Source organism: Psammomys obesus, unplaced genomic scaffold, assembly GCF_907164565.1.
Source record: "Psammomys obesus unplaced genomic scaffold, mPsaObe1.curated_primary_1811, whole genome shotgun sequence".
Lineage (NCBI taxonomy): Eukaryota > Metazoa > Chordata > Mammalia > Rodentia > Muridae > Psammomys > Psammomys obesus.
The window spans coordinates 947,873-964,192 of NW_026585580.1; the positions used below are offsets into that span (position 1 = coordinate 947,873).

Consider the following 16,320-nt stretch of genomic DNA (forward strand, 5'->3'; position numbering starts at 1 on the left):
ATCTGTATATACTCAATGGAGCTATTGAAGGGAAAAAGGAAAACAAAATAAAACAAAACAATATCTAAGTTGTCTTGGCTAACTGTGATCCAGCCCTTTTTTTTTTTTTTTTTTTTTTCCTCTTTATCATGGCTTTAGATTTAGTTCATTGACAACAGCCATTAGTATCTGTCAGCAGATCACTGACACAGGAGAAAGAGTGACTCACCCTCTGTCACCAGCATGTCTGTTCTGGCACATCTGAACTGCCTCCAGTGCCTTCTGAACAAAGGTAATGCTTGACAAGTTTTGCTTTAAAAAAATGTGAGAAAGGGAAGGGCTAATAAAGAACCATGTCTTGGGGCAAATAAAGAACACTGTAGGCATACATGCAGTGGCAATCCAGGAGAAGATTACGGAGAGATTATCTCTTATGTGTGGATGTTAGAAACATGTTTACACCATGTTTCTAAAAGTACTTTACAGAATCTTACATATTTATGGTAAAGAATTTCAATCATGCCATTGCTAAGTACTGAGCTATATCCCCTAAGAAGACATGTGTTGAAGTTCTAACTCCAGGTACCTCTGGATGTGAACATGCTTTGCAAATCAAGAAGAGATTATACTGGGCTTCAGTGGCCCCTAAATTCAGTAACTGGTATCCTTATAAGGTTAGAGAGAGATGTGTAGTCAGGAATGCAGGCACAGTAGGAAAAGAGCCTGGTGATAAAAGACAGATGAGAGTGACAAGATAAAAAATGTCACCATTTCTAGGAACCACCAGAAGTGCGTGTGAGTGTGTGTGTGCTTGAAAAATAACATCCCTGTGATTTACAAAGGGAATGCGACCTTGTGATTCATCTTGATTTCAAATCTTTGGTCCCTAGGGCTATGAAGAACAATCAGTGATTGGTGGCTGCTGAGAAAGAGAAAGTCATTTTTCTCTGGGGATATGATCTCTGGCAGGCAGTGGTTGACCTAGCAGGTGTCCTGCACTAATTTCTATATGGTCAAAATTAACTGGACTCAGGACCAATTAAAATACATTATGTGTGTATATGAAATTTTCAGAGACATATATATATATATGCATTCCTGCATAATCTCAGGTGATTCTTGGAAAGTAAAAGTACTATGAAACACATACATACATACTTGATTTAAAAATTCAGCTTGCCATCAATCTGATAGTATAACAGTAGCTAACCATAGAGAGCCTAATTTAAGCAACTCATTAATTAGAGGCAATAAAAGAAATATAGAGGAGGAAATGATTTCTTAATTAATATTTTCAATTTTAAAGAGAAATTGCACACATAGAAACAGATAGCTTCAAAATTTCTTTTGTGGCTGGACTTCTAAATGGCAAAGCATTAAGAAAAAGTACAGGAGAAACTAGAGAAGAGAAAAGCTGTGTCATTAGATTAAAAGGTCCAGATATTTTAAGAAAAACAACATAAATGACCTCATAAAGAATAACCTATATTAAAATTTCTGTGATGAATTCTACATTTTCATATGTCTTCTAGATAATTCGATATCCCTTGTATTTAGTTTGGTTTCATTGGATTTTTTCTTTATTTATTTGCTTTTTTATGTATGTTGGGACAAAAGATCACGTAGCTTAGTGTGGCCTCAAATGCATTATTAAAAGAAGCCTTTTAACCCTTGATCCTCATTCCTCAACCTCCCAAGTGCTAAGATTATGCTAAGATTAAACACATGTATTACCATGCCAGGCTTCCAATAGTGTCTTTAACACATATTTCCCAAACACTTCCCAGTCAGCATTCTACTGAAAGCTTGGTGTCTTTCTGCCTTTCTTCTTCTTCTTCTTCTTCTTCTTCTTCTTCTTCTTCTTCTTCTTCTTCTTCTTCTTCTTCTTCTTCTTCTTCTTCTTCTTCTTCTTCTCCTTCTCCTCCTTCTCCTTCTCCTTCTCCTTCTCCTCCTTCTCCTTCTTATTTTTGGCTTTCTACTTCATTTCTCTATTGCATTTTCTCTAAATTTTACTCTCACATACATTTTATGTCTTGTGTTAAGAACACAAGTAAAAAATATGTTCTGATTTCTTTTTTTCACAATTTATTCAATATATATCCTGATTGAAGCCCTCTCCCTCAACTACTCCCAATCCTACCCTCCTTCCCTCTTCCCCTCATCCCTTTCTCCTAATCCACTGAAAGGGGGCGTTCTTCATCATTGCCATCTGCCCATAGCTTGTTAAGTCTCATCAGGACTGCCTGGATCCTCTTCCTCCATGGCCAAGCAAGGCCACAACACCAGGGGCAAGTGATCAAAGAGCAGTTAACAGAGTTCATGAGTGAGGCATTCCCTGCTCCCTTCACTCAGAGGTGTATATGGTGACTGAGTTGCCAACTGGCCACATCTGAGCAGGGGTCTAAGTCCTTTCCATGCATGGTCCTCTGTTGGTGCATCAATCTCTGTAGGAACCCCTGGACTCAGATCATTTAGCTTTGTTCTGATTTTTATTTTAAAATAATGAAAACATCTCATCTTCTTAAATCTTGACTTCAGACACTCATCATTTACAGTAGACAGTTATTAAGGATTCTCTCTACCAATGCAAGGGAAAGATCATGTCCTCACAAAATCAATCTTGGATGAGGTAGATTAGTTCTTCATTTAAATACCCAGGAGAATAAATAATTGGCCTCTTCTCCTTCCCTTCCAGTCACTTGGTTGAAGGGCACTTCCTCATTGGCTCTGAAGTTAAGTCTAGCTCCGGTATTGACTTTGGGTAATGGATTGTGAGCTCAGATACAGGCATCATCTTTGCAAAAATAATTTAGTTACCAGTGTATGATCTGTGGGCATCTCTCCTCAGCCCTGAGAAACCATAAGCTCTTGCTAACATAAGGTTTCCATTTGATCGCACAGAGAACACCAAGAGCAAAGCACCTGTAGACATAAAGCATGACAAAGGGGTGAACTTACACATACAAGGCACATTTCCAGCCACCAAGACTTGAGCTGCTTTTTCTGTGGCTGCAGAGACTCTGAGTCTATCATGAAGGATTTAGTAATAAAAATTTACATTACACCCAATACTTTACTTTCACAATATTTATTATGCTATGCTAAGGAAAGCAATTATTAGGATCATCAGCTTACTGAAGAGAGGGAAAGCCCAGTGAGAAAAGACCCAGCTAGATGGCATATCAGAAGGACTTCTGTTTATTATTACATAAGTTTGATTAGTTGCTACTAATGATATTAATAAAATGAGAATGACAAATTACTTTTACATTGGGTTACAATTCATTATATTATAAAGTGAAAATAAGTTTGTTTTTATTATAACTTTGATTTAATATTAAAATTATGAAACTGCACAGTAGTGTTGCCTTAAATCTATCAAAGTTCTATTAAAATAAAGTTTCATGATTAAAATAGTAAAAATATTTAAGCAAACACATTATCTAGACTATAAAATATTTTATTATTTAGGTCTTACAATGATTATGTTAATTAGAAGTATTAAAAATAGTGTAGTTATTTGTAATAATTTTAGTTATGTAGTTAAACTTTTATACCTGACCCAAACTTTGGTCTTTATATTGTCTAAGTATTTAATGATTACAGTCACATTACCTGAAGTGAAGGATACATTTTATATTAAGATTCTTTTAAAGTGGTTAAAACAGTTAAAGGATTATGAAGAATATTATTCAAAAGCTAGACTTGGGAGCCATTAGGATCAATCTTATTAGGGCAAAAAGGATATTGGACTTTCAAAAGAAAGTTTTCCATGCTTCGTGTTTTATCTGTTGTTTTTCAGATTTCTTTGAGTTACAATATAAGGTATATGAGAACAAAAAGATGTTCATACTCCTATGTCTCAAGACATCAGAGCAGACATGAGACAAACAGCTGCATCCCATTGAGTTCATTCCCAGGGAAAATTCCAACTCAAGGGCATATCCTCAAAGACCACCACCAAAGTTCCTTTATAAATGTACCTGCAAAGCTCAATCCAACTTAGCTCAATAGGAACACTGGCTTTTGTATGAAAATATCTTTGAGGTCAGGTAAACATTTATTGTACTTAACTGAAAAAAAATGCTAATGTTTTTAGTATTGAAGACATATGGATGTTGCATTATGATTATACAGAAACTACCTGGATTTCTTCAGCAGATCATAGTTTGAGCATTATGTTTATTTATATCAGACTTAAGATAAGACCTTATCTATTGGAGATTAGCTGCTATAAATAGAAGCAGAAAGAGCAACAGGGGAAGAAATGTTTGTATGTGTGAGCAGATTAGGTGGAGCTTAAACAAACCTTAAGAACTTTGAATACTATTTCCAACAGTGCTTATAATGAATGTTGCTACTTATTTAGGACAAAAAAGAAAAAGAAAGAAGGAAAGAAAGAAAGAAAGAAAGAAAGAAAGAAAGAAAGAAAGAAAAAAGATTTTCACCAGTTCTAGAATTCCACAGCTTCAGTATTCAAATTACAATAAAGGAGACTGAAGGCATCATTTTTACTAGAATTCCACAGCTTCAGTATTCAAATTACAATAAAGGAGACTGAAGGCATCATTTTACAAGGCCACCATCATCACTTTGTCCCTTATAAGATTCACTGTTTCTTCCCCCTAAAACAACCATTCTCAAAGACTTGACATACAAGTATAAACCCCATCCCTATGTCAACCTCCAATGGCTTCCCCATTGTATGAAAGTAAGAGAGAACCAAGGGAAGGTACAGAGCATGAGAAGAGTGGGAAAAGAAAGGATACAAGAATTACTAGTATTAATCGACAACTAGATATAACTCAGTAGTAGATCACTTGCCTAGCATAGGAGTGACCCTGGCTTCAATCACTTGCACTGCAAAATAAAAGTGACTGCTTAATCTCCTAACAGAAGATCACATATTCCAGAGTGAGGGGGCACTGAAATTGTTTTTTCTATTCATTCATTCATTCATTCATATTTTCTGCTTTTCCATAACCTATCGTTTTAGGAGGACAGAAACTAGCAATACACTAGCTTTTTATTATTCTGGTGTATGTCTCTATTGACAACTTGATAACCTGTGGGTGCTTGTTCTTTTGGAGACTAGAAGCATTTAAGTTACTGGAGCTGGAGTTAGAGATGAATACTGTGGATTCAAACTCAGGGCCTCTGGAAGAGTAGTATGAGCTCTTATCCTTTGAGCCATTTCTCCAGCCAATTTGTTGGTGGTGGTGGTGGTGGTGGATTTTTGATTGTTTGTTTGGTTTTCTGTATAGAGCTATAAGTATTCCTGAAGACTTTTATAATTCCTACTTTAGCTGGATGACATAAATTGAGATTCTTACCTTGTGGGCTTACCGAATCATCTAGGGCAATGTTCTCAACCTTCTTAATGCCTTACGCTTTAATACAGTTTTTCATGTTGTGGTGAACCCCCAACCATAAAATTATTTTTTTACTACGTCATAACTGTAATTTGCTACTGTTAGGAATTGTAATGTGAATATTTGATATGTGCTCCACAGGCTGAGAACCACTTATTTAAAGAATATTTTTTCCTGTTCTAATACACTGTATCTGACTCACTCGGGAATTTAGAAATGCCAGTTCCCATCTCTCTAAAAACATAAAAAAAAAAAAACAAAACAAAACACTTTTGCACACACCTAGGCAATTAATGGGTCATGTAAGCCTTGATAATCCCTGCCAGAAAGGATATTTGTTATCTCTTTCATTTCAGATCAAAGAGTCTCATTTACTTCAGGATTCTCTTGCAGGCTGGCTACTGCCAGCAGTAGAATGTTAAAGGACATCAGCTATTCAGTCATAACACAATGTTTTCCCAGTTCATCCATTATTTTCAGCCAGGGGAGAAAAAAAATGGAACATTGTGTGATCAGATGTGACACTTTTTAGACTTCACCATGGAACTCCTTCTACTAGCAAATCTTGTAAGCAATCCAGCATGCAAACCCAACCCAGCTGAGTTTCTTTGTATTGTACATTCCCTAAAGGGAAAAACACCAGTGACTAAACATGACCCCCGCTATGTGCTTCCCTCATTTATGGGATCTTACTAATGTCACACTCAAACTTGGAAGTCCTTCTACTAAAGAAAGCCCTTTAGCGGTGTTGCTTTAGTAAAAGTCTGATTATAACGCAAGCACTGACTGAGGTTCTGCAATAGCCCAAATTCTTAGAACAATTCGCACACCTGTCACAAAAGTTCAGGTTCAACAGCAATTATGTCAGAGGTACAGGGGTACAGTAAAAAGAGTGTAAGTTCCAGCAGGGAGGAAAGTGCCAACAATATTCAACTACCTAAGTCTTAGGCACAGAATGGAAAACGAGCTTGACACATCATTCAACTCAAATTTCTGATATCTTTCTATTTATTTGACTAAATTTTCTTGAAAAAGTCTTCATCTATCTTCTAATCCTCTGCTCAGAATTCTCTGTACTCCATGCTGGGTAATACATCTCTGTGAGTCTGTATCTTTTAAGCATGTTACTCATCCAGCATCTTCTATAAATGTCACAAAATGGCCATGTAGACTTGATCCTTCATCGAGAGTCTTATTTTAGCTTTACTGTTTTGGTGGCTTCCATTGACAACTTGATAAGCTGTGAAGACTGCTTCATAAATCTGCCAACACCGCAACTTCCCATGGTCAATCTATCATCTGCAGAGATTTTCCAGTTACAAATAGGGACGGTTCTCCATATACACATTGATCTACAAGCCACTTTGAGTTCCTTTTTCTTCTTCCCAAAAGGATATGGGCTTGGCATGTACCCCAACACGTCCTTCCTGAAAAGTCCTCAAGAGACCCTCCTCCAGCTCCCAAGATCATGTTCCTACAGTAACCTTTGATTTCCTACACTTGATGTGGAAAACAATAGATATTCATGTAATTTTTAAATTTTTTTCATTATTATAATTTATTACAATTTAGTCAATTTGTATCCTGGCTGTGGCCCCTCCCTCATCTTCTCCCAAGCCCAACCTCCCTCCCTCTTCTGCCCCATGCCCCTCCCCTAGTCAACTGAGGTCTTCCTTCCCCTTCTTCTGATCCTAGCCTATCAGGTCACATCAGTACTGGTTACATTGTCTTCCTCTGTTGCCTGGCAAGGCTGCACCCCCAGGTGAACCTAGAGGTGCTGGAAATATTAGAGCAACAATGGGTTGACATCACTATCCAGAGAAGATATCAAAGGCTACTGATATGGCAGTGACATTGCTATGATTAAAAATAGTTGTCTCGGGGGTGGGGTGGGGGGATGGACAATGTTTTCCTAAGTAGCTTAGTTTCAATCAAATGAGACTGTGAGAAGAAAATTCAAATGTCTCACATAGATGCAAAATCTGCAAACACTGTGAGCAAACATATTTACTTTGCTTATAGCCACTAAATGATTTATTACTTAGCTCTAGATAACTAATAGAATAACTAATAGAATAGCCTACACTTAGAGCACTGCAAGTATTCTTAAAATATATAAGGTAATTTTATTTTCTCACTTTATGGATGTGTGCTATATAAAGCAGACTCTGAATGATAACAGTTCTTAAGACCATAAAATAGCAAAAAGCTGCTGTGAGGATTAATAGCTTCCCTGTCCTGACTCCTTGGCTCACTAAACACACAATCTGCAGCTCTCTTGCCTTCTCTGATAGAGAAACAAATTATTCAGGGAACTGTGATCTCTTTTAAATGTTGTGTGTGTACAGGTGGTGTCTGTTTTATCACTTTCAAGAATGATTAAGTTTAAAGTAAAATGTAAGGAAGCAGCAACAGCCCAGAGTTCCCTTTTTAAGATAGGAGACTTTCAGAAGCAATATAATCAAAGCAGAAGGAAGACAAAATGAGAGGTTGGAACAAAAGTCCTTGATAGAATAGCACAAGGTAAATATTGAGACGTCCCTCCCATGTCTTATTTGTTGGCCCCCCACAAAATGTGACAAACTACATATTCAGACATAAAGATGACATATCAATACCGTTAAATTTCCAGCACAATTACTTAATGAGACTGCACAACAAAAAATGTCTGTAATTACAACAATTATACCTTGTTCAGAATTCTCATCTAAATCTTTAGTTCTTTTAAAAATATTTAAGGATGGCTGGAGAGACAGATTAGTCAGTAAGGTGTGTGCCTCACCAAACATGAGGACCCAAGTGAGATATCCAGCACCCATGTGAAACAGAGGTAGGCATTTGTAATCCCAGTTCTAGGGAAGCAGTGATCAGACGCCAGGGCTCCAGGGCCAAGGGTTTAGTCTATTTGGAAAGTTTCAGGCCAGTGAAAGCTTCAGTCTCAAAAATGAAGGTATATGACACCTATAGATTTGACCACTGGCTAAGTGTAACCAAACATGCTTGCACTCACAAAAGTACACAAATAGACATATCAAGTACTATTTATTGAGCATTATGCATTATGTGGGAAAATTCAGCTTCACAACAAAGTTGATCAGAAAGCCAAGAGTTCCCAGAAAGTCGGAGGTCCCACAAATGCACGGCATCATCCAAAAAGAGGACTGTTCATCAAAAGGAAACATTCAATGTAATTGGTGAACCTTCGTTATTCTCCAGCATTCACAGTTTACATTATAGTCGTTCCGCATGGAACGATGTATGGATTTCAGAAAATGGCACTGTGTGCCACATCTCCATCACTGTAGCATGAAACCCGATGGTTTCCTTGACAGACTCCACTCTACTCCGCTGAGCATCCCACTCCACCCCCAGTTCCTGGAACAATGGATCTTTCTGCCTCCATAGTTTTTACCATTTCTAAAATACCACATAATTTGAATCCTACAATATGTAACCATTCAAATTGCCTTCTTTCATTTAGCAAGGTGCACTCAAGAACCTTCCATGTTTTCTCCAACATTTTTGGCTAATATCTTTGAGGCTAAATCTTTATCAGGAATAATATAGTCTAAGAATTAGTTTCCACACATAACTTTATATATCATTAATTCCTTTTAAAAATATTATGCTCTATGCTACCATGAGAGCTCCTGTTATTAAAAGTAATACAATAAATTGATAGATGATAGAAAAAAATTAAAAAAATAAAATATGCTAAGGAATGTGTGAGTTGAAAGCTTTGCAATGTTATCACACAATTCCGATATATTGAAAAACACTAATATTGAGCATCTGCTTGAAAATCTAAAGTGTAATATTTTAAAATGCTTATAGTCATTTAAGGAACAAAGTTATTTTATACATTCCATATTCTAGATTCGATAGGGAACTCCTTAAGGATGGACAGCAGTCCTGGAATATCTCCTTTGGGTCAGCAGTGCCACAATGGCCTGGGGCTATCTTGAGTCTGAAGGATTGATGTCAGCTTCTCAATTCCATTCTTGGTAACAAACTTTTTTCATCTAGGGTACTCTTCTCCTACATGTTTCATCCATACCACAAATAGCACATTCTATATTATCTCCTTTATTTCTATCTGTCTGACAGTATATCTGTCTTTTCCCTTGACATACCTCCCCTAAATAAAATTGAGACGTTTCAGCTATAATTATCGTAAAATCTTTAGCTTTTAATAAGAAGTGCTGTTTAGTTTTAACTGGAAACTTGACATACCCAAGAATCACATGGTAATAAAATAGCTAACTTTTTAATTTATTTTTAAATTAAAATATAATTACAGAATTTTCCTCTTCCCTTTCTTCCTTCTAATTGTTCACATGTGCCCCTAATATTTGCTTCCTCTCTAAATAATGCTCTCTCTTTATTTAGTTGTTTTACACACACACACACACACACACACACACACACACACACACACACACACTTAGAGGTATATGTACATATGTAAAACATATGTAAATGTATATTCATGAATGACCCTCTTTTCTCCTCTCATATTCTTTAGTTGACTGCCGTTTCTTGTCTTTGAGTAGGGCCCTGTGAAATTTCCCCTTTCCATGTTAGCATGATTATAGGTGATGGACTTCTTTGGGTCTTGCTGTGGCAGCCACACTGGTAATGTATCATAGCTGAAGCTTCTCTGTCATTTCTAGGAGATACAATCTCTCAGAAGATATCATGGTCTTCTAGTTCTTACAGTCTTTCTGCTTCCTCTTACACGATGTTCCCTAAGCCTTAGGTCCAGTTGTTTCTGATCACTTCTTTTCATTTTTTTGAGAAATTGTAGTTTTCTTTAGTGGTTCTCCCTCTGCTGCAAAGTTCCCTTGATGAAGGGTAAGAGCTGTACTTACCAGCTGAATGCTGGCATAAGATGTGCAAAGCCTAGTTGGCCTAAAATGTTCTGGTAAAAGAATCTTTTTTTAACTCTTTATCTATCTATCTATCTATCTATCTATCTATCTATCTATCTATCTATCTATCTATTTATTTATTTATTTATTTATTTTTGTTATTTATTATACTTTATTCACTTTGTATCCCAGCTATAGCCCTTTCCCTTGTCTCCTCCCAATCTAACACACCCTCCCTCTTCTCCCTTCCTCCCTAGTCCACTGATAGGGGAGGTCCTCCTCCCCTTCTATCTGACCCTAGCTTATCAGGTCTCATCAGGACTGGCTGCATTGTCTTCCTCTGAGTCCTGGTAACACTGCTCCCCCCTCAGGGGGTATTGATCAAAGAGCCAGCCACTGAGTTCATGGCAGAGACAATCCCTGCTCCCCTTACTAGGGCACTCACTTGGAAACTGAGAAGCCTATGGGCTTCATCTGAGCAGGTGGTAGATGTCCTCTCTGTGAATGATCCTTGGTTTCAGTGTCAGTATCTGCAGGTCTCCCTGGACCCAACATTTTTTACATTGTTGTTCTCCTTGTAGAGCTCCTGTCCCCTCCAGGTCTTTCTATCTCGCCCTTATCTTACAGAAATAAGATTCCCTACACTTGGCCCAAAGTTTGGCTATTAGTTTCAGCATCTGCCTTGATACTCTGATGGGTAGAGTCTTTCAGACTGGGAAAAGATCTTCACCAACACTACATCTGACAGAAAGTTAATATTATCCACAATATATAAAGGATTCAAGAAGGTAAACACCATCAAACCAAGTAATCCAACTTAAAAAAAAAATGGAGTATAGAGCTAAACAGAATTCTCAACAGAGGAATATCAAATGGCAGAGAAACACTTAAAAAAAAAAAAGAAATGCCAGTACCATGCAGTTTTTATTACTATTGTTCTGTAGTACAGCTTTAGATCAGGGATGGAGATACCTCCAGATAAGGGAGGAAAGTTGGGTTTGGGAGGGGATAATGGAGCGGGTTACCATTGGGATACAATGTGAATAAACTGTAATTAATATAAAAAAATAAAGATTTAATTTAAAAAAATCCTAAAAAATAAAAAAGAAATGTTCAATGTCCTTAGTCATCTGGGAAATACAAATCAAAATGACCCTGAGATTTACCTCACATCCACCAGATCAAAAACTCAAGTGACGGCACATGGTAAGAGAATCTTAATGAGGAATCATGTAGATCAGATCGGCCTGTGGGCTTGTCTGTCAGGGCCTGTCTTCTTACCTGATGTAGGAAGACCTACCTCAATGTGGGTAGCTCTATTCCCCAAGCAGGGAGCTCCTCAAAAGTGTAGAAAAAGTGAAGCCAGAGAAGGCTGAGTGAGGAAGCAAGGAGGTGTTTATTCCTCTTTGCTATTGGCTATGGATGTGATGTGACTTGACTTCCTGCCTCAACTTCCTGGAAATGGTGGACTGTGACCTGGAATTATAGACCAAATAAACTTTTTCTTTCCCACAAAGTCCTTTTTGTCACATTATTTTATCACAGCAATACAAATAAAACTAGGACACAAGGTCAGTATAAAGGGTGGTTTGACATCATAAAGGAAACATTCTGAAAACTAAACTATTTTTTTTAAAAGAGCAGCAAAAGGAAACAAATATCTAGTTGCCTGTGCACCAGAGAGATTTGAATCCTCTAAATGAAAGAAACCTAAAAAAAAAATTTATTTCAAAGTCTAACCATGCCTTCCTTCTGCCTTTGTAAGGCTACAGTTGTTGTTCTCAACTAGAAAAGAGAAACACCTGTATCTTCTAGAAAGGAGTCACACATCTGTATTTTGTGTCACTTCACTGTAAGAGACAGTGCTGCCCTTGGAGGCAGACTATATCCATCATACCATACAACTGGTTTCCTTGTTGTATATTAAAATTTTCATTAGTACTAAATAATAGACATAGGAACCATGACTAACAATTTCTACTAATGAGAAATTATTTTGTTTAACACTCAGCATAACCATCTTTAGAAGCTCTCTACTATACATTCACATGTTTCTCATCACATGAATTTAAAACAAAATAATTTTTGAAGGGATTAAGCTGTTGATCCCATCTATAAGAGAACCACAGGTTCAAGGCTTGCTTGGGCTAGTATAAGTTCAAAGCCAGCCTGCGTAACTTATCAATACCAGTATTAAGATGAAAAAAATAAATAGGAAAGGACAATGGATACACTTTAATATTGAAATGGCTGGTTAGCATTTTATATGAAGTACAGAAGAAAAACCCAAACAGGCAATGAAAACAGTAACAATCCTTTCATATTTATGTTGACTGTTTAAATGGTTCCTTTGAATCTGTATTTACACAGGAAATGTAACTTATGTATCATAATTCTACAGATTTTCTTAAATGCTACAGTATTAGCAGATTCTCAGAACCATTCTAAGAAATCAAATTAAACATGCATCTGCCAATATAATACCCATGAACTACTGTAACTTAGTTATGTAGGACCTTGCTTTTGGGCATTTTGTTTGGTTCTGTGTTTAGTACTGTAACACTGTTAGAGTTCTTTATATAAGAAGTGCTTCTTCTGTTTTTGAATTATTTTCTTGTGATTCATTCCTGGGAATAGATTTTAAATATCAAAAATACTAGATATCTTAGGGTTTTTGCATGTGCTGACAAACCCTTGAATGTCGTAAATCTTATGCTAAGATTTTGATCCAGTGAATCTTTGAATGTGTATTAGTCTCAAACTATGACTTTCATGTTTAAAAAATTACTAAGGAAGAAAAGCAGATAGCTAATACTTCTTTTTTTTTTCCATTTTTTGTTTTTATTTTTTTCTACAGTTTATTCACTTTGTATCCCCCGATAAGTCCCTCCCTCCTTCCCTCCTGATCCCACCCTCCCTCACCCTTCTTTGGGCATGCCCCTCCCCAAGTCCACTGATAGGGGAGGTCCTCCTCTCCTTCCTTCTGATCTTAGTCTATCAGATCACACCAGGAATGGCTGCATTGTCATCTTCTGTGGCCTGGTAAGGCTGATACTTCTTAATTGAAGTGGTACATTTACACAATGAAATACTGCTCAGCAATTAAAAACAAGAAAGTCATAATATTTAGAGGCAAATGATGGAACTAGAAGAGATCATCCTGAGTGAGGCAACCCAGAAGCAGAAAGACACACATATCCACTTTTAAGTGGATATTAGCTATATAATATAAGATAAACATACAAAAATCTTTAGACCTAAAGAAGCTAAACAACAATGCGGACCCTAGTGAAGATGCTTAAGGGAAGGGAAAACAGGACATACATCAGAAGTAGCAGAAGACAGGGAACAGGAAAGGAGCCTTCCACAGAGGGCATCTGAAAAACTCTACCAAGGGTATTGAAGCAGATGCTGAGACTCATAGCCAAACTTTGGTCAGAGTACAGGGAACCTTATGGAAGAAGGAGATAGAAAGACCTGGAGGGGATAGGAGCTCCAAAAGGAGACCAACAGAGTCAGAAAAGCTGAGTCCAGGGGAGCCTGCAAAGACTGATGAATCAACCAAGGGCCATGCATGGAGAGGGCCTAGACCCCCTGCTCAGATATAGCCCACGGGCAGGTCAATCTCCATATGGGTTCCCTAGTAAGGGGAGCAGGGGCAGTCACTTGCATAAACTTTGTTTCCTGTTCTTTGATTACCTTCCCCTGGCGAGGTAACCTTATTAGGCCACAGACAAAGAGGATCTAGACTGTCCTGATCAGACCTCATAGTCTGGGGTCAGATAGTAGGGGAGGAGGATACAATAAAAAATAAAAAGTTATATCCACAAAAAAGTAATATTTATTTCCACTCATCTAAATTGAATGTGATAACTTCAGTGCATTTCTTTAAATAACAATGCTAATTGTTATACCAAATTCTGCCAAAATAAAGTACTTACCTCTACAGTTTCAGCCACAATGATGCCCTGCTCTGTGACTCAGCTGGAGTTGTTCTACAGAGAGGGTTAATTTTCACTTTAACTACAAACCATGATATGGTGTTTGGTCTCTTTGATAAAAGAGCTTTGTTGGTCAGGTTATGCAATAACAAGTCCTGGACCTTGGGTTTTCTCCCCAGATCGTTTTTGGATATTTGCTTAACAAATACAAAGTCATCTGACTCCTCTTCTGGTCAGTGACCTTCTTCCTGTGTTGGTGCATAAAGCATCTACACTGAGTTAAAGAATATTTAACTGTAGTTGGTGTCAGCATTTTTCATGAGATTAAAATTGAACATAGGATTGGAATACAGAATTATAGAATCAGAATTTGGTTAGAGAGTCCAAAACTTCTGGATTTTTACAAGAAGCTATCTGATAGCTAAACTGATAGCAACCTTAAGTTTTAAATTAAGCCATTAAAATTTTATGACAGTGCCCAATGTTATTAATAGCTCACAATGATAAATGGCAACAATATCTCTGCCTTTTAGGCAGACTGATAGTTCATGGTTCATAAAAAAACAAAACCTAATCCTAATACAACTAGGTAGCAAAGTAGAGGTCCCAAATCATTACACAACTAAAAGTGTAAATGCCCAAGGCAAACAGAATCATTTAGCATTTTAATACCTGATAAAATATTGCATATTAAACTAGGTGTAGTAGCACATGCTCAGAAGGTAGTGGCTAGGGACTTGAGTTTCAAGCCAGTCTGACCTGTTAAATAATCTGTCCCCACAACAAGACGAATTAATGGAAGTAAGTTTAGAATTGTCTAAGAAGCAAAGGAGAGTAATGGGAGGAGAGAAGGTACATAGGAAGAAGATAACAGTTATAAGAGGAAATACACTTGCATGAAAATAGCCTTAGGTAACCATATGTACTGGAAATATAAAATCAAATGTTAAGCAAATTAGAAAATATTTTAAATATGAGTAAGTCATGCTAATCATTTATTATGCTCATGTGAGATGAACTTACAGCAGTCTATAAAAGCCCAGTAATAACTTAAATGCCATTCCTCAGTCTGTAGCTTGAGAGAAATCAATGTAATGTAAAAACCTGCTGTCATCAGTCCTCCAGCTCATTATTATCATTTTGACTACCAGTAATTTTTAATGATAATAAATTCCAATTTCCTTCCTGTTCCACATAATAAAAATTTTGCAAGTTAAATTTCTTTTGCTTTCATCCATTTATCATATGCAACACTTTATTTTTCAGAACCAACCTTGTCCTTTTATCCTCTTATTACACCCATTTGGGAGAACACTAATCTGGGAAAAATCTGTCTCCCTCCTCCTCTCTCTACCTCTCCTACAGAGCACTAACAGGGAAAAAGACACAACCCCATTGAATGAAGAACTGCAATTGTATGGATCCTACGTTCATAAAATCCAGGGCTGCCTCCCTGTCTGTTTCTGCCTCTTCTTCCCCTAGTTACCCCTCCGAGGATGGACAGTCACTAACTTTCTAGCTTTCAATGTGACTGCTGTCCATAGACACTTCTTGGTAATGGTCCTCCGGGTTTCCTTTCCTCCCTTATAGCAAAATATCTGTTCTCCGTGCTACGAGGCAAATTCTTCCCCATGTGCTCTGACTAGGCTTGTGTGTGTTGGGGTGGGGTTTGGGGTGGTCCCTAAGACTGAGGATACCATGCACTTTGGGCATAAGACCCAGAGAACTAAAGCTGAATCTGACCTAAAAAGTGTCCTCCTTGATGACTAGCTTTCATGGAACCAGAGAGCAGTATGCAAGCTTCCAGAGAAGGAAAGCAACCTATAGTCCGGCCATGCTATATTTATCAACAATAACTAACATGGCACAATAATCTTAAGGGTGCCTCAGCAGCACATATATTTTGGCAGTAACCAACAGCTGTCTAATTGGATTTAAGGCCCACTCAACAAGATTGAGCAGGCTGGTTACTGGAAACCTAGACAACTATCTAGAGCCTGTAAAGTCATGGAATTTTGGAGGAGAACAACACAATTCTGTTACACTGAATTGTCAGAAGCATTTTTCAATATTCCCTTTCTCTTCTATTGTTCGCATCTGTGTATTGTTCTTTCTTGTCAATATTTAAACTTATCCAACACTCTTTCCATCTGTTTT

At 37.3% G+C, this 16,320-nt stretch overlaps 1 protein-coding gene and 1 long non-coding RNA gene across 2 annotated transcripts in view; both read right to left on the reverse strand.

Moving 5' to 3' along the window:
- Window positions 1-14,240, reverse strand: part of LOC129675829 (uncharacterized) — an 84,843-nt gene extending 70,603 nt beyond the window's left edge. Inside the window, exon 1 of the long non-coding RNA XR_008719998.1 lies at window positions 14,164-14,240. This is a non-coding gene — a long non-coding RNA (uncharacterized LOC129675829). The remainder of the gene's footprint in view (window positions 1-14,163) is intronic.
- Kcnq5 (potassium voltage-gated channel subfamily Q member 5) overlaps window positions 1-16,320 on the reverse strand; it is a 493,552-nt gene that overhangs the window by 367,879 nt on the left and 109,353 nt on the right. The gene's annotated exons all lie outside the window — the stretch shown is intronic.